Source organism: Pseudophryne corroboree, chromosome 8 (genome assembly GCF_028390025.1).
Source record: "Pseudophryne corroboree isolate aPseCor3 chromosome 8, aPseCor3.hap2, whole genome shotgun sequence".
Lineage (NCBI taxonomy): Eukaryota > Metazoa > Chordata > Amphibia > Anura > Myobatrachidae > Pseudophryne > Pseudophryne corroboree.
Window position 1 is genome coordinate 357,895,881 of NC_086451.1, and position 18,901 is coordinate 357,914,781.

Sequence of the window (18,901 nt, forward strand, 5' to 3'; positions counted from 1 at the left end):
TAGCTGCCTGTCGCCTTCTGTTATGTCCCCTGAGCTGAGAATTCTCTGCTGCCACTGTGGGATACATTTGCTAAGGTGGGAGGGTTTTTTTTTTTTTTAGAACTGGTGATGTTGCCCATAGCAAACAATCAGATTCTATCTATTATCTTCTTAGAAGCAGCTAGATAAATGTGAGGTAGAATCTGATTGGTTGCTATGAGCAACATCACCGGTTCTAAAAAACTCCCACCTTAGTAAATTTACCCCGACTTATGCAGCCAACCATATTTAATGAGAAGGGCTTCAGCATTCTTTTCCATTAGATATACACAGGTAAAATAGTAAAAAAAAAAAAACTTAACGTGAGAGTTATTAAAGCATTCAACTGTCTTTTCCAGTTGCTATGGGCAACACTTCCTAAAAAAAACAAAGCCAGCAGTAAGGGGTGTATAAATCAAGATGCCGTGCCAATATACATATTCTATCCATGGTAATAGGAGCAATAGAAAATGTATTGTTGCAATTTAACAAATAAACTTTGTTGGAGGTTATGACTACTTGGAAATAGCTTTTACCAGCTGCGGGGTTCGTTTAAATGGAAGGAGTAGTATCACTGTTGAAAACACTCCTGGGTTTGGGTCTGTTTTACCTTTGATAAATAGACCCCTTAATATCAGATAGATAAAATAATATAAATAAAAAAAACACAAAAAGACTAAATTGATCTGTGGATTATAATTTATGCCATCAAATTCTATATTTCAGTTTCAGGCAGATGGTGCACCAATTTCAAAGTCAAGATCAGGCAGGTAGATAGCAGGGGTACCACTGAGCTCAATGCAAATAGAAGATTTACTAAAAAAAACTATTTGTAATATCGAACAAAAGACTAATAAATGACAGAAGTTTTTCACTTCTAAAACACATTCTATTGCCTAAGCCAGGCTTTTTCAACAAGTGTGCCGTGGCACACTAGTGTGCCGCGACCAGTTGCAAGGTGTGCCGCAGAGTCAGAGCCGCTTCCTGCACCTTCAGAGCGATCTGTTAGCCCGGGCTCTTCTTAGAGGATCAGTCATGCCCCGGTCGTGACCTATGCCTTGAAGATGCGGCAGTGTGACATCATAGGTCACAGCCATCACGTCTTACCACCCAGCCAGCCCACACATACACATCTTCCAGTTCCCATCCGCATACAAAACTTTCCCTGCTCACCACATCCACTTCTGCCCGACCGCCCGCTGCTCAGTATTCGCTGTCCACTATGAACAGCCCCCGCAACTGAAGGACAGGAAGGAGGACAGCTGACAGATAGGGGCTAATATTAGTTATCTTATTTATCCTGTGGGGAGCAATATGATTTATGAAGGGGGAACAATGTGAATAATTTAATAGGATTTATGTGGGGAGCAATGTGATATATTTTTCTGTGTAGGCCAATGTATGTGTGGATTTTTATTTACTGTGAGGGCTAATGTGTGTATGTTTTTTTCCGTGGAGAACTGATGGTGTGCCTTGGCAATATAAAAATACTGTTCGGTGTGCCGTGAGTTAAAAAAGGTTGAAAATCACTGGCCTAAGCCTTCATGATGATGCATATAAAAGTAGGGATGACGGACGCTATGCCGATGTTTCTGCAATTGAACAATTATCAGTAAATTGCTCATAGATATGCTTCGCACTGCGCATATGCCAATGCCTGATAGCGATGCTGCCCACTGTGCTTACTGTCACGCAGAGTGATTGATAGTCAGGCACCATTTGTGAGTAGTGAACGCAGGCCTGTGGTGGCCATATTTGTGTGTCAGTGTTCAGGCGGTCATGCTGCTTGGCCCTTGATTTACTCGAGCTGATAATTACTGAAGGATCTGCGTGCGTTGCAAATATTTACACAGTTGCTGTGCTTTTGCGATGGGTGTCTCTGTACTTTTCAGGACTGCTGGGTTTTTTGCAGAATTTCACTCATTCTTAGCATGCACAATCACAATGTTAATCAAATGGCTCAGATGGCACTGCAGCATTGATGCAGGGCCCATTGTGCAGGTGCGAAGGTGCACTACCATCAGAGGTGTATGCAGACTAGAGATGTGCACCGGAAATTTTTCGGGTTTTGTGTTTTGGTTTTGGATTCGGTTCCGCGGCCGTGTTTTGGATTCGGACGCGTTTTGGCAAAACTTCCCTGAAATTTTTTTGGCGGATTCGGGTGTTTTTTTTCAAAAACAGCTTAAATCATAGAATTTGGGGGTAATTTTGATCCTATAGTATTATTAACCTCAGTAACCACAATTTCCACTCATTTCCAGTCTATTCTGAACACCTCACACCTCACAATACTATTTTTAGTCCTAAAATTTGCACCAAGGTCGCTGGATGACTAAGCAAAGCGACCCAAGCGTGGGCACAAACACCTGGCCCATCTAGGAGTGGCACTGCAGTGTCAGACAGGATGGAACTTAAAAAAATTGGCCCCAAACAGCACATGATGCAAAAAAAAGAGAAAAAGAGGTGCACTGTGGTCGCTGGATGGCTAAGCTAAGCGACACAAACACCTCAATATCACTGGAATTATTCGGTCTAATCAATGGTATTATTGGTCCAAATCACTGGAAGAATATTACAAAATCACTGGAATTATTTGTTCTAATCAATGGTATTATTGGTACAAATCACTGGAAGAATATTACAAAATCACTGGAATTATTTGTTCTAATCAATGGTATTATTGGTCCAAATCACTGGAAGAAAATGACAAAATCACTGGAATTATTCGTAAACATTTGTAGAAAGTCGCTGCTTTCTGATTACAGAAATGCTCAGATATTCCTGCGAATCCACAATCCCTTCCCAGAGGAAAAAGAAATTAAGAAACCGTTGTTTGAGAACGTTTGTTCTCTTTCCCTTACAAAGGAACAAACCACTTTCCAAGAAGACTGACGTTTTTGGGATTATGTTTTTGAATATAAATCCTAAAGCAGGTGGTGTATTAGAGCAAAAGAGTGCAAGAGACCAGCCATGCAGTTTCTGAATATTATGACAAAATGTTACTGTATTTCATAAGCACTCATTCCTAACTCTGCTAAGTACTGTTTGGTATACTGTATCTGGCTTCCATGAGGTAGTTGTACATTATTTCAGCTTCCATTGACCTTTTTGAAAGCGGTAGAAGTTATCGATTCTTTTGTTTAATTTTTATTTTCCCCTATTTTTAATTTTCTCCTGCATAGCCCAGTAAAATGTTGCAATGTTAAGTATTGACTTATGCCTTCTGGGGGTCCACTTCTTCACCAAACCCAGCCAAATCTCATCCTATCCCTCTGTTCCATGTTCTCTATGTACCCCATCTGTGTCACCCATGTCTGTCTACCCCTCCCATTTAGATTGTAAGCTCTCACGAGCAGGGCCCTCTTCCCTCATGTGCTTATCCTTTGTCTTACTTTAATAATCTTCAACTGTACCACGTCCAGCAGTCTTCTGCCACCTGATACTTACCTGATACTTATTCCAGTGTCATCTGCTGATGTAACTATGTGTATTTACCCTGTACTTGTCCTATACTGTCATCAACTGTAAGTTGCTGTTTTCCTGTTTGATTATTTATGTACTCTGTAATTGGGTGCTGCGGAACCCTTGTGGCGCCATATAAATAAAGGATGATAATAATAATAATAATAATAATAATATAGGGTGTATATATCACACATTGCTCAGTACAGTATACAGGGTGTATAATCCTCAGGTGTATCTCACATATCGCTCAGTACAGATTACAGGATGTATAATCACCAGATGTATAACACACATCGCACAGTACAGTATATAGGGTGAATAATCCCCAGGTGTATCTCACACATCGCTCAGTACAGATTACAGGATGTATAATCACCAGGTGTATAACACAAGTCGCACAGTAGAGTATACATACTGGTCACAACAATGCAGCAGATATTGAGCACTGATCAGTATACTAGAAGTGACACAGAGCTGTAAGATACAGCAATGGCCTACTGTACTGTACTATATATGTGTACTGCTGGTCACCAAAATGCTGCACTGTCCTACTATATACTGCTCACAATAATGCAGCACAGATATGGAATGGATACTTGCAGTGACACAGAGCTGCAAGATACAGCAATGGCCTACTGTACAACTATATGCTGTTGGTCACCAAAATGCTGCACTGTAATACTATATATACTGCTCACAAAAATGCAGCACAGATATGGAATGGATACTTGCAGTGACACAGAGCTGCAAGATACAGCAATGGCCTACTGTACAACTATATGCTGTTGGTCACCAAAATGCTGCACTGTAATACTATATATACTGCTCACAAAAATGCAGCACAGATATGGAATGGATACTTGCAGTGACACAGAGCTGCAAGATACAGCAATGGCCTACTGTACAACTATATACTGTTGGTCACCAAAATGCTGCACTGTAATACTATATATACTGCTCACAAAAATGTAGTGATGAGCGGGTTCGGTTTCCGAGAAACCGAACCCACCCGAGCTTTACCTTTTTTACACGGGTCCGAGCAGACTTGGATCCTCCCGCCTTGCTCGGCTAACCCGAGCGCGCCCGAACGTCATCATCCCGCTGTCGGATTCTCACGAGATTCAGATTCTATATAAGCAGCCGCGCGTCGCCGCCATTTTCCACACGTGCATTGAGATTGATAGGGAGAGGACGTGGCTGGCGTCCTCTCCGTTTATATACTAGTTATATACTACACAGTTGATCTGATTGCTTAGCTTATTGTGGGGAGGATTGGGGAGCAGCTGTTAGGAGGAGTACAGTGCAGAGTTTTGCTAATAGTGACCACCAGTTTTTTATCCGTTCTCTGCCTGTAAAAAACGCTCCATACCATATCTGTGCTCAGTGTGCAGTGCTGCATGATATATCTGTGCTGAGTGCTCACACTGCTTAATTGTGGGGACTTGGGAGCAGCTATAGCAGGAGTACAGTGCACAGTTTTGCTGACAGTGACAACCAGTATACGTTTGTCTGCCTGAAAAACACTCCTGTGGTGTCTTTTTTTTTAATACTATAAACGCAGTCTGCTGACAGTGTCCACCAGGTCCATTATACTGTATATAGCAGTACGGTAGGCCACTGCTGTACCTACCTCTGTGTCGTCACTCGTCGTCCATAAGTATACTAAGTATCCATCCATCTACATTGTATACCTGTGGTGTCTTTTTTTCTTTATACTATAAACGCAGTCTGCTGACAGTGTCCACCAGGTCCATTATACTGTATATAGCAGTACGGTAGGCCACTGCTGTACCTACCTCTGTGTCGTCACTCGTCATCCATAAGTATACTAAGTATCCATCCATCTACATTGTATACCTGTGGTGTCTTTTTTTCTTTATACTAAGTATAAACGCAGTCTGCTGACAGTGTCCACCAGGTCCATTATACTGTATATAGCAGTACGGTAGGCCACTGCTGTACCTACCTCTGTGTCGTCACTCGTCGTCCATAAGTATACTAAGTATCCATCCATCTACATTGTATACCTGTGGTGTCTTTTTTTCTTTATACTATAAACGCAGTCTGCTGACAGTGTCCACCAGGTCCATTATACTGTATATAGCAGTACGGTAGGCCACTGCTGTACCTACCTCTGTGTCGTCACTCGTCGTCCATAAGTATACTAAGTATCCATCCATCTACATTGTATACCTGTGGTGTCTTTTTTTCTTTATACTAAGTATAAACGCAGTCTGCTGACAGTGTCCACCAGGTCCATTATACTGTATATAGCAGTACAGCAGGCCACTGCTGTACCTACCTCTGTGTCGTCACTCGTCGTCCATAAGTATACTAAGTATCCATCCATCTACATTGTATACCTGTGGTGTCTTTTTTTTTTATACTATAAACGCAGTCTGCTGACAGTGTCCACAAGGTCCATTATACTGTATATAGCAGTACGGTAGGCCACTGCTGTACCTACCTCTGTGTCGTCAGTCGTCGTCCATAAGTATACTAAGTATCCATCCATCTACATTGTATACCTGTGGTGTCTTTTTTTCTTTATACTAAGTATAAACGCAGTCTGCTGACAGTGTCCACCAGGTCCATTATACTGTATATAGCAGTACGGTAGGCCACTGCTGTACCTACCTCTGTGTCGTCACTCGTCGTCCATAAGTATACTAAGTATCCATCCATCTACATTGTATACCTGTGGTGTCTTTTTTTCTTTATACTATAAACGCAGTCTGCTGACAGTGTCCACCAGGTCCATTATACTGTATATAGCAGTATGGTAGGCCACTGCTGTACCTACCTCTGTGTCGTCACTCGTCGTCCATAAGTATACTAAGTATCCATCCATCTACATTGTATACCTGTGGTGTCTTTTTTTCTTTATACTAAGTATAAACGCAGTCTGCTGACAGTGTCCACCAGGTCCATTATACTGTATATAGCAGTACGGTAGGCCACTGCTGTACCTACCTCTGTGTCGTCACTCGTTGTCCATAAGTATACTAAGTATCCATCCATCTACATTGTATACCTGTGGTGTCTTTTTTTCTTTATACTATAAACGCAGTCTGCTGACAGTGTCCATCAGGTCCATTATACTGTATATAGCAGTACGGTAGGCCACTGCTGTACCTACCTCTGTGTCGTCACTCGTCGTCCATAAGTATACAAAGTATCCATCCATCTACATTGTATACCTGTGGTGTCTTTGTTTCTTTATACTAAGTATAAACGCAGTCTGCTGACAGTGTCCACCAGGTCCATTATACTGTATATTGCAGTACGGTAGGCCACTGCTGTACCTACCTCTGTGTCATCACTCGTCGTCCATAAGTATACTAAGTATCCATCCATCTACATTGTATACCTGTGGTGTCTTTTTTTCTTTATACTATAAACGCAGTCTGCTGACAGTGTCCACCAGGTCCATTATACTGTATATAGCAGTACGGTAGGCCACTGCTGTACCTACCTCTGTGTCGTCACACGTCGTCCATAAGTATACTAGTATCCATCCATCTACATTGTATACCTGTGGTGTCTTTTTTTTTATACTATAAACACAGTCTGCTGACAGTGTCCACCATGTCCATTATACTGTATATAGCAGTACGGTAGGCCACTGCTGTACCTACCTCTGTGTCGTCACTCGTCGTCCATAAGTATACTAAGTATCCATCCATCTACATTGTATACCTGTGGTGTCTTTTTTTCTTTATACTATAAACGCAGTCTGCTGACAGTGTCCACCAGGTCCATTATACTGTATATAGCAGTACGGTAGGCCACTGCTGTACCTACCTCTGTGTCGTCACTCGTCGTCCATAAGTATACTAAGTATCCATCCATCTACATTGTATACCTGTGGTGTCTTTTTTTCTTTATACTAAGTGTAAATGCAGTCTGCTGACAGTGTCCACCAGGTCCATTATACTGTATATAGCAGTACGGTAGGCCACTGCTGTACCTACCTCTGTGTCGTCACTTGTCGTCCATAAGTATACTAAGTATCCATCCATCTACATTGTATACCTGTGGTGTCTTTTTTTCTTTATACTATAAACGCAGTCTGCTGACAGTGTCCACCAGGTCCATTATACTGTATATAGCAGTACGGTAGGCCACTGCTGTACCTACCTCTGTGTCGTCAGTCGGCGTCCATAAGTATACTAAGTATCCATCCATCTACATTGTATACCTGTGGTGTCTTTTTTTCTTTATACTAAGTATAAACGCAGTCTGCTGACAGTGTCCACCAGGTCCATTATACTGTATATAGCAGTACGGTAGGCCACTGCTGTACCTACCCCTGTGTGGCGTCACTCGTCGTCCATAAGTATACTAAGTATCCATCCATCTACATTGTATACCTGTGGTGTCTTTTTTTCTTTATACTATAAACGCAGTCTGCTGACAGTGTCCACCAGGTCCATTATACTGTATATAGCAGTACGGTAGCCCACTGCTGTACCTACCTCTGTGTCGTCAGTCGTCGTCCATAAGTATACTAAATATCCATCCATCTACATTGTATACCTGTGGTGTCTTTTTTTCTTTATACTAAGTATAAACGCAGTCTGCTGACAGTGTCCACCAGGTCCATTATACTGTATATAGCAGTACGGTAGGCCACTGCTGTACCTAACTCTGTGTCGTCACTCGTCGTCCATAAGTATACTAGTATCCATCCATCTACATTGTATACCTGTGGTGCCTTTTAGTTGTGTGCATTAAAAATAAGAATTTACTTACCGATAATTCTATTTCTCGGAGTCCGTAGTGGATGCTGGGGTTCCTGAAAGGACCATGGGGAATAGCGGCTCCGCAGGAGACAGGGCACAAAAGTAAAGCTTTCCGATCAGGTGGTGTGCACTGGCTCCTCCCCCTATGACCCTCCTCCAAGCCAGTTAGGTACTGTGCCCGGACGAGCGTACACAATAAGGGAGGAATTTTGAATCCCGGGTAAGACTCATACCAGCCACACCAATCACACCGTACAACTTGTGATCTAAACCCAGTTAACAGTATGATAACAGCGGAGCCTCTGAAAAGATGGCTCACAACAATAATAACCCGATTTTTGTAACTATGTACAAGTATTGCAGATAATCCGCACTTGGGATGGGCGCCCAGCATCCACTACGGACTCCGAGAAATAGAATTATCGGTAAGTAAATTCTTATTTTCTCTATCGTCCTAGTGGATGCTGGGGTTCCTGAAAGGACCATGGGGATTATACCAAAGCTCCCAAACGGGCGGGAGAGTGCGGATGACTCTGCAGCACCGAATGAGAGAACTCCAGGTCCTCCTTAGCCAGGGTATCAAATTTGTAGAATTTAGCAAACGTGTTTGCCCCTGACCAAGTAGCTGCTCGGCAAGGTTGTAAAGCCGAGACCCCTCGGGCAGCCGCCCAAGATGAGCCCACCTTCCTTGTGGAATGGGCATTTACATATTTTGGCTGTGGCAGGCCTGCCACAGAATGTGCAAGCTGAATTGTATTACACATCCAACTAGCAGTAGTCTGCTTAGAAGCAAGAGCACCCAGTTTGTTGGGTGCATACAGGATAACAGCAAGTCAGTTTTCCTGACTCCAGCCGTCCTGGAACATATTTTCAGGGCCCTGACAACATCTAGCAACTTGGAGTCCTCCAAGTCCCTAGTAGGTGCAAGGCACCACAATAAGCTGGTTCAGGTGAAACACTGACACCACCTTAGGGAGAGAACTGGGGACGAGTCCGCAGCTCTGCCCTGTCCGAATGGACAAACAGATATGGGCTTTTTTGAGATAAAAACACCAATTTGACACTCGCCTGGTCCAGGCCAGGGCCAAGAGCATGGTCACTTTTCATGTGAGATGCTTCAAATCCACAGATTTGACTGGTTTTAAACCAATGTGATTTGAGGAATCCCAGAACTACGTTGAGATCCCACAGTGCCACTGGAGGCACAAAAGGGGGTTGTATATGCAATACTCCCTCGACAAACTTCTGGACTTCAGGAACTGAAGCCAATTCTTTCTGGAAGAAAATCGACAGGGCCGAAATTTGAACCTTAATGGACCCCAATTTGAGGCCCATAGACACTCCTGTTTGCAGGAAATGCAGGAAACGACCGAGTTGAAATTTCTTTGTGGGGCCTTCCTGGCCTCACACCACGCAACATATTTTCGCCACATGTGGTGATAATGTTGTGCGGTCACCTCCTTTCTGGCTTTGACCAGGGTAGGAATGACCTCTTCCGGAATGCCTTTTTCCCTTAGGATCCGGCTTTTCACCGCCATGCCGACAAACGCAGCTGCGGTAAGTCTTGGAACAGACATGGTACTTGCTGAAGCAAGTCCCTTCTTAGCGGCAGAGGCCATAAGACCTCTGTAAGCATCTCTTGAAGTTCCGGGTACCAAGTCCTTCTTGGCCAATCCGGAGCCATGAGTATAGTTCTTACTCCTCTACGTCTTATAATTCTCAGCACCTTAGGTATGAGAAGCAGAGGAGGGAACACATACACCGACTGGTACACCCACGGTGTTACCAGAACGTCCACAGCTATTGCCTGAGGGTCTCTTGACCTGGCGCAATACCTGTCCCGTTTTTTGTTCAGACGGGACGCCATCATGTCCACCTTTGGTATTTCCCAACGGTTTACAATCATGTGGAAAAAACTTCCCGATGAAGTTTCCACTCTCCCGGGTGGAGGTCGTGCCTGCTGAGGAAGTCTGCTTCCCAGTTTCCATTCCCGGGATGAAACACTGCTGACAGTGCTATCACATGATTTTCCGCCCAGCGAAAAGCAGTTTTTGCCATTGCCCTCCTGCTTCTTGTGTCGCCCTGTCTGTTTACGTGGGCGACTGCCGTGATGTTTTTCCCACTGGATCAATACCGGCTGACCTTGAAGCAGAGGTCTTGCTAAGCTTAGAGCATTATAAATTTACCCTTAGCTCCAGTATATTTATGTGGAGAAAAGTCTCCAGACTTGATCACACTCCCTGGAAATTTTTTCCTTGTGTGACTGCTCCCCAGCCTCTCGGGCTGGGCTCCGTGGTCACCAGCATCCAATCCTGAATGCCGAATCTGCGGCCCTCTAGAAGATGAGCACTCTATAACCACCACAGGAGAGACACCCCTGTCCTTGGATATAGGGTTATCCGCTGATGCATCTGAAGATGCGATCCGGACCATTTGTCCAGCAGAGCCCACTGAAAAGTTCTTGCGTGAAATCTGCCGAATGGAATTGCTTCGTAGGAAGCCACCATTTTTACCAGGACCCTTGTGCAATGATGCACTGTTTTTAGGAGGTTCCTGACTAGCTCGGATAACTCCCTGGCTTTCTCTTCCGGGAGAAACACCTTTTTCTGGACTGTGTCCAGAATCATCCCTAGGCACAGCAGACGTGTCGTCGGGATCAGCTGCGATTTTGGAATATTTAGAATCCACCCGTGCTGTTGTAGCAGTATCCGAGATAGTGCTACTCCGACCTCCAACTGTTCCCTGGACTATGCCCTTATCAGGAGATCGTCCAAGTAAGGGATAATTAAGACGCCTTTTCTTCGAAGAAGAATCATCATTTCGGCCATTACCTTGGTAAAGACCCGGGGTGCCGTGGACAATCCAAACGGCAGCGTCTGAAACTGATGGTGACAGTTCTGCACCACGAACCTGAGGTACCCTTAGTGAGAAGGGCAAATTTGGGACATAGAGGTAAGCATCCCTGATGTCCCGGGACACTATATAGTCACTATATAGTCCCCTTCTTCCTGGTTCGTTATCACTGCTCTGAGTGACTCCATCTTGATTTGAACCTTTGTAAGTGTTCAAAAAAATTTTTTAGAATAAGTCTCACCTAGCCTTCTGGCTTCAGTACCACAATATAGTGTGGAATAATACCCCTTTTCTTGTAGTAGGAGGGGTAATTTAATTATCACCTGCTGGGAATACAGCTTGTGAATTTTTTTCCCATACTGCCTCCTTGTCGGAGGGAGACCTTGGTAAAACAGACTTCAGGAGCCTGCGAAGGGGAAACGTCTCGACATTCCAATCTGTACCCCTGGGATACTACTTGTAGGATCCAGGGGTCCTGTACGGTCTCAGCGCCATGCTGAGAACTTGTCAGAAGCGGTGGAACGCTTCTGTTCCTGGGAATGGGCTGCCTGCTGCAGTCTTCTTCCCTTTCCTCTATCCCTGGGCAGATATGATCTTATAGGGACGAAAGGACTGAGGCTGAAAAGACGGTGTCTTTTTCTGCAGAGATGTGACTTAGGGTAAAAACGGCGGATTTTCCAGCAGTTGCCGTGGCCACCAGGTCCGATGGACCGACCCCAAATAACTCCTCTTCCTTTATACGGCAATACACCTTTGTGCCGTTTGGAATCTGCATCACCTGACCACTGTCGTGTCCATAACATCTTCTGGCAGATATGGACATCGCATTTACTCTTGATGCCAGAGTGCAAATATCCCTCTGTGCATCTCGCATATATAGAAATGCATCCTTTAAATGCTCTATAGTCAATAAAATACTGTCCCTGTCAAGGGTATCAATATTTTTAGTCAGGGAATCCGACCAAGCCACCCCAGCTCTGCACATCCAGGCTGAGGCGATCGCTGGTCGCAGTATAACACCAGTATGTGTGTATATACTTTTTATGATATTTTCCAGCCTCCTGTCAGCTGGTCCTTGAGGACGGCCCTATCTATAGACGGTACCGCCACTAGTTTTGATAAGCGTGTGAGCGCCTTATCCACCCTAAGGGGTGTTTCCCAACGCGCCCTAACTTCTGGCGGGAAAGGGTATACCGCCCATAATTTTCTATCGGGGGGAACCCACGCATCATCACACACTTTATTTAATTTATCTGATTCAGGAAAAACTACGGTAGTTTTTTCACCTCCCACATAATACCCTCTTTTGTGGTACTTGTAGTATCAGAAATATGTAACACCTCCTTCATTGCCTTTAACGTGTGGCCCTAATAAGGAATACGTTTGTTTATTCACCGTCGACACTGGATTCAGTGTCCCTGTCTGTGTCTGTGTCGACCGACTACAGTAAACGGGCGTTTTAAAACCCCTGACGGTGTTTTTGAGACGTCTGGACCGGTACTAATTGTTTGTCGGCCGTCTCATGTCGTCAACCGACCTTGCAGCGTGTTGACATTATCACGTAATTCCCTAAATAAGCCATCCATTCCGGTGTCGACTCCCTAGAGAGTGACATCACCATTACAGGCAATTGCTCCGCCTCCTCACCAACATCGTCCTCATACATGTCGACACACACGTACCGACACACAGCACACACACAGGGAATGCTCTGATAGAGGACAGGACCCACTAGCCCTTTGGAGAGACAGAGGGAGAGTTTACCAGCACACACCAAAAACGCTATAATTATATAGGGACAACCTTATATAAGTGTTTTCCCTTATAGCATCTTTTTTATATATTTCTAACGCCAAATTAGTGCCCCCCCTCTCTGTTTTAACCCTGTTTCTGTAGTGCAGTGCAGGGGAGAGCCTGGGAGCCTTCCCTCCAGCCTTTCTGTGAGGGAAAATGGCGCTGTGTGCTGAGGAGATAGGCCCCGCCCCTTTTTCGGCGGCCTCGTCTCCCGCTCTTAACGGATTCTGGCAGGGGTTAAATATCTCCATATAGCCTCCGGAGGCTATATGTGAGGTATTTTTAGCCAAAATAGGTATTCATTTGCCTCCCAGGGCGCCCCCCTCCCAGCGCCCTGCACCCTCAGTGACTGCCGTGTGAAGTGTGCTGAGAGGAAAATGGCGCACAGCTGCAGTGCTGTGCGCTACCTTTAGAAGACTGAGGAGTCTTCTGCCGCCGATTCTGGACCTCTTCTTACTTCAGCATCTGCAAGGGGGCCGGCGGCAAGGCTCCGGTGACCATCCAGGCTGTACCTGTGATCGTCCCTCTGGAGCTGATGTCCAGTAGCCAAGAAGCCAATCCATCCTGCACGCAGGTGAGTTCACTTCTTCTCCCCTAAGTCCCTCGTTGCAGTGATCCTGTTGCCAGCAGGACTCACTGTAAAATAAAAAACCTAAGCTAAACTTTTCTAAGCAGCTCTTTAGGAGAGCCACCTAGATTGCACCCTTCTCGGCCGGGCACAAAAATCTAACTGGCTTGGAGGAGGGTCATAGGGGGAGGAGCCAGTGCACACCACCTGATCGGAAAGCTTTACTTTTGTGCCCTGTCTCCTGCGGAGCCGCTATTCCCCATGGTCCTTTCAGGAACCCCAGCATCCACTAGGACGATAGAGAAATATGGAGAACAAAAATGTGGAGGTTAAAAAATTAGGGAAAGATCAAGATCCACTTCCACCTCGTGCTGAAGCTGCTGCCACTAGTCATGGCCGAGACGATGAAATGCCATCAACGTCGTCTGCCAAGGCCGATGCCCAATGTCATAGTACAGAGCATGTAAAATCCAAAACACAAAAGTTCAGTAAAATGACCCAAAAATCAAAATTAAAAGCGTCTGAGGAGAAGCGTAAACTTGCCAATACGCCATTTACGACACGGAGTGGCAAGGAACGGCTGAGGCCCTGGCCTATGTTCATGGCTAGTGGTTCAGCTTCACATGAGGATGGAAGCACTCATCTTCTCGCTAGAAAAAAGAAAAGACTTAAGCTGGCAAAAGCACAGCAAAGAACTGTGCGTTCTTCGAAATCACAAATTTCCAAGGAGAGTCCAATTGTGTCGGTTGCGATGCCTGACCTTCCCAACACTGGACGGGAAGAGCTTGCGCCTTCCACCATTTGCACGCCCCCTGCAAGTGCTGGAAGGAGCACCCGCAGTCCAGTTCCTGATAGTCAAATTGAAGATGTCAGTGTTGAAGTACACCAGGATGAGGATATGGGTGTTGCTGGCGCTGGGGAGGAAATTGACAAGGAGGATTCTGATGGTGATGTGGTTTGTTTAAGTCAGGCACCCGGGGAGACACCTGTTGTCCGTGGGAGGAATATGGCCATTGACATGCCTGGTCAAAATACAAAAAAAATCAGCTCTTCAGTGTGGAATTATTTCAACAGAAATGCGGACAACTGATGTCAAGCCGTGTGTTGGCTTTGTCAAGCTGTAATAAGTAGGGGTAAGGACGTTAACCACCTCGGAACATCCTCCCTTATACGTCACCTGCAGCGCATTCATAATAAGTCAGTGACAAGTTCAAAAACTTTGGGCGACAGCGGAAGCAGTCCACTGACCAGTAAATCCCTTCCTCTTGTAACCAAGCTCCCGCAAACCACACCACCAACTCCCTCAGTGTCAATTTCCTCCTTACCCAGGAAAGCCAAAAGTCCTGCAGGCCATGTCACTGGCAAGTCTGACGAGTCCTCTCCTGCCTGGGATTCCTCCGATGCATCCTTGAGTGTAACGCCTACTGCTGCTGGCGCTGCTGTTGTTGCTGCTGGGAGTCGATCGTCATCCCAGAGGGGAAGTCGGAAGACCACTTGTACTACTTCCAGTAAGCAATTGACTGTCCAACAGTCCTTTGCGAGGAAGATGAAATATCACAGCAGTCATCCTGTTGCAAAGCGGATAACTCAGGCCTTGACAACTATGTAGGTGTTAGACGTGCGTCCAGTATCCGCCGTTAGTTCACGGGGAACTAGAGAATTGCTTGAGGTAGTGTGCCCCCGTTACCAAATACCATCTAGGTTCCACTTCTCTAGGCAGGCGATACCGAGAATGTACACGGACGTCAGAAAAAGACTCACCAGTGTCCTAAAAAATGCAGTTGTACCCAATGTCCACTTAACCACGGACATGTGGACAAGTGGAGCAGGGCAGACTCAGGACTATATGACTATGACAGCCCACTGGGTAGATGTATTGACTCCCGCTGCAAGAACAGCAGCGGCGGCACCAGTAGCAGCATCTCGCAAACGCCAACTCGTTCCTAGGCAGGCTACGCTTTGTATCACCGCTTTCCAGAATACGCACACAGCTGAAAACCTCTTACGGCAACTGAGGAAGATCATCGCGGAATGGCTTACCCCAATTGGACTCTCCAGGGGATTTGTGGCATCGGACAACGCCAGCAATATTGTGCGTGCATTACATCTGGGCAAATTCCAGCACGTCCCATGTTTTGCACATACCTTGAATTTGGTGGTGCAGAATTATTTAAAAAACGACAGGGGCGTGCAAGAGATGCTGTCGGTGGCCAGAAGAATTGCGGGCCACTTTCGGTGTACAGGCACCGCGTACAGAAGACTGTAGCACCACCAAAAACACCTGAACCTGCCCTGCCATCATCTGAAGCAAGAGGTGGTAACGAGGTGGAATTCAACCCTCTATATGCTTCAGAGGATGGAGGAGCAGCAAAAGGCCATTCAAGCCTATACATCTGCCCACGATATAGGCAAAGGAGGGGGAATGCACCTGTCTCAAGCGCAGTGGAGAATGATTTCAACGTTGTGCAAGGTTCTGCAACCTTTTGAACTTGCCACACGTGAAGTCAGTTCAGACACTGCCAGCCTGAGTCAGGTCATTCCCCTCATCAGGCTTCTGCAGAAGAAGCTGGAGGCATTGAAGGAGGAGCTAAAACAGAGCGATTCCGCTAGGCATGTGGGACTTGTGGATGGAGCCCTTCATTCGCTTAACCAGGATTCACGGGTGGTCAATCTGTTGAAATCAGAGCACTACATTTTGGCCACCGTGCTCGATCCTAGATTTAAAACCTACGTTGGATCTCTCTTTCCGGCAGACACAAGTCTGCAGAGGTTCAAAGACCTGCTGGTGAGAAAATTGTCAAGTCAAGCGGAACGCGACCCGTCAACATCTCCTCCTTCACATTCTCCCGCAACTGGGGGTGCGAGGAAAAGGCTACGAATTCCGAGCCCACCCGCTGGCGGTGATGCAGGGCAGTCTGGAGCGACTGCTGATGCTGACATCTGGTCCGGACTGAAGGACCTGCCAACGATTACTGACATGTCGTCTACTGTCACTGCATATGATTCTCTCACCATTGAAAGAATGGTGGAGGATTATATGAGTGACCGCATCCAAGTAGGCACGTCAGACAGTCCGTACGTATACTGGCAGGAAAAAGAGGCAATTTGGAGGCCCTTGCACAAACTGGCTTTATTCTACCTAAGTTGCCCTCCCTCCAGTGTGTACTCCGAAAGAGTGTTTAGTGCCGCCGCTCACCTTGTCAGCAATCGGCATACGAGGTTACTTCCAGAAAATGTGGAGAAGATGATGTTCATTAAAATGAATTATAATCAATTCCTCCATGGAGACATTCACCAGCAGCAATTGCCTCCAGAAAGTACACGGGGACCTGAGATGGTGGATTCCAGTGGGGACGAATTAATAATCTGTGAGGAGGGGGATGTACACAGTGAAAGGGGTGAGGAATCGGACGATGAGGAGGAGGTGGACATCTTGCCTCTGTAGAGCGAGTTTGTGCAAGGAGAGATTGATTGCTTCTTTTTTGGTGGGGGCCCAAACCAACCAGTCATTTCAGTCACAGTCGTGTGGCAGACCCTGTCGCTGAAATGATGGGTTCGTTAAAGTGTGCATGTCCTGTTTATACAACATAAGGGTGGGTGGGAGGACCCAAGGACAATTCCATCTTGCACCTCTTTTTTCTTTAATTTTTCTTTGCGTCATGTGCTGATTGGGGAGTATTTTTTTGAAGGGCCATCCTGCGTGACACTGCAGTGCCACTCCTAGATGGGCCAGGTGTTTGTGTCGGCCACTTGTGTCGCTTAGCTTAGTCACACAGCGACCTTGGTGCGCCTCTTTTTTTCTTTGCATCATGTGCTGTTTGGGAAATATTTTTTTCAAGTGCCATCCTGTCTGACACTGCAGTGCCACTCCTAGATGGGCCAGGTGTTTGTGTCGGCCACTTGGGTCGCTTAGCTTAGTCACACAGCTACCTCGGTGCAAATTTTAGGACTAAAAATAATATTGTGAGGTGTGAGGTGTTCAGAATAGACTGAAAATGAGTGGAAATTATGGTTATTGAGGTTAATAATACTATGGGATCAAAATGACCCCCAAATTCTATGATTTAAGCTGTTTTTTAGGGTTTTTTGAAAAAAACACCCGAATCCAAAACACACCCGAATCCGACAAAAAAAATTCGGTGAGGTTTTGCCAAAACGCGTTCGAACCCAAAACACGGCCGCGGAACCGAACCCAAAACCAAAACACAAAACCCGAAAAATTTCCGGTGCACATCACTAGGCCCAAACCAACCAGTCATTTCAGTCACAGTCGTGTGGCAGACCCTGTCACTGAAATGATGGGTTCGTTAAAGTGTGCATGTCCTGTTTATACAACATAAGGGTGGGTGGGAGGGCCCAAGGACAATTCCATCTTGCACCTCTTTTTTCTTTCATTTTTCTTTGCATCATGTGCTGTTTGGGGAGTATTTTTTTGAAGTGCCATCCTGTCTGACACTGCAGTGCCACTCCTAGATGGGCCAGATGTTTGTGTAAGAGGTGCGGCTGCGCGTGTGGTGGTGCCTGCTGCCGTGCAGGTGTAGTCTCGGTACTCACCAGGCGCCGCTCTCTCTCACCTTCAGGTACCGGAACCTTCAACGGACCTGGCAATCTTCAATCGGATCTGGACACGGCGATTCCCTCTCGGAGCTGACCGACGACCGAGCTGAGGAGAGAATAGTTTACCTTAAAGGGGGTATCGACCCTTCTTCCACTGGAAAAGGGGATACCCCAGGGGTGACCGCGACCTTCACCGGTTGGGTGAAAGGTCATCACTGGCACAAAGCCTCAGCCACCCAGCTTTCACACACTTGCGCTCTCGCACGTAGTGTGATGAAAAGGATTCTCACGTCCGTGAGCAATCCCGACTCCGGCGCTCGGGGACAGACAAGGGACAAACGTACATGGATGCTACTCACCGTCACAAGTCTTGCACTCCGATCTTCTCCACGTACAGGTCCCTGTAAGGAGGCAAAGAGAAACAGCCGTGCAGGGCCAAGAACTACCCTAGTGTGCGTCCGCTACACTAGCTACATAAACAGAGCCCTGAAACTAGCTCGTGTGGGTGGTGCAACACAACTATGCACAACTTAAACAACACATACACTTTGCCCTGCACGGTACCAACATACATCACAATATCGGAATACAAGATCACACGGTGCTGTCCCTTTAAATCCCCCCCGCTGCTGAAAGAGGGTGGGCGCCACACAGCCTGCCCACCTCCTGTACACTTCCCTTATGTGGGCCTCAGGCCTGCCTACCTAAATACCTCAGGGTGGCCTGGGCCTAGTGCCCAGTGCCACCTTTATTCACCTCGAGCGTACTTACTCGCTGGGCCTAGCGCCCCCTAACTGCACACAGGCCTAGCGCCCGCCTAACTTGTTGCCCGTTGGGTGACCTGGGCCTTGTACCCAGGGTCACCTTATATGTACCTACTGCCCAAATACACTAGGGCCTA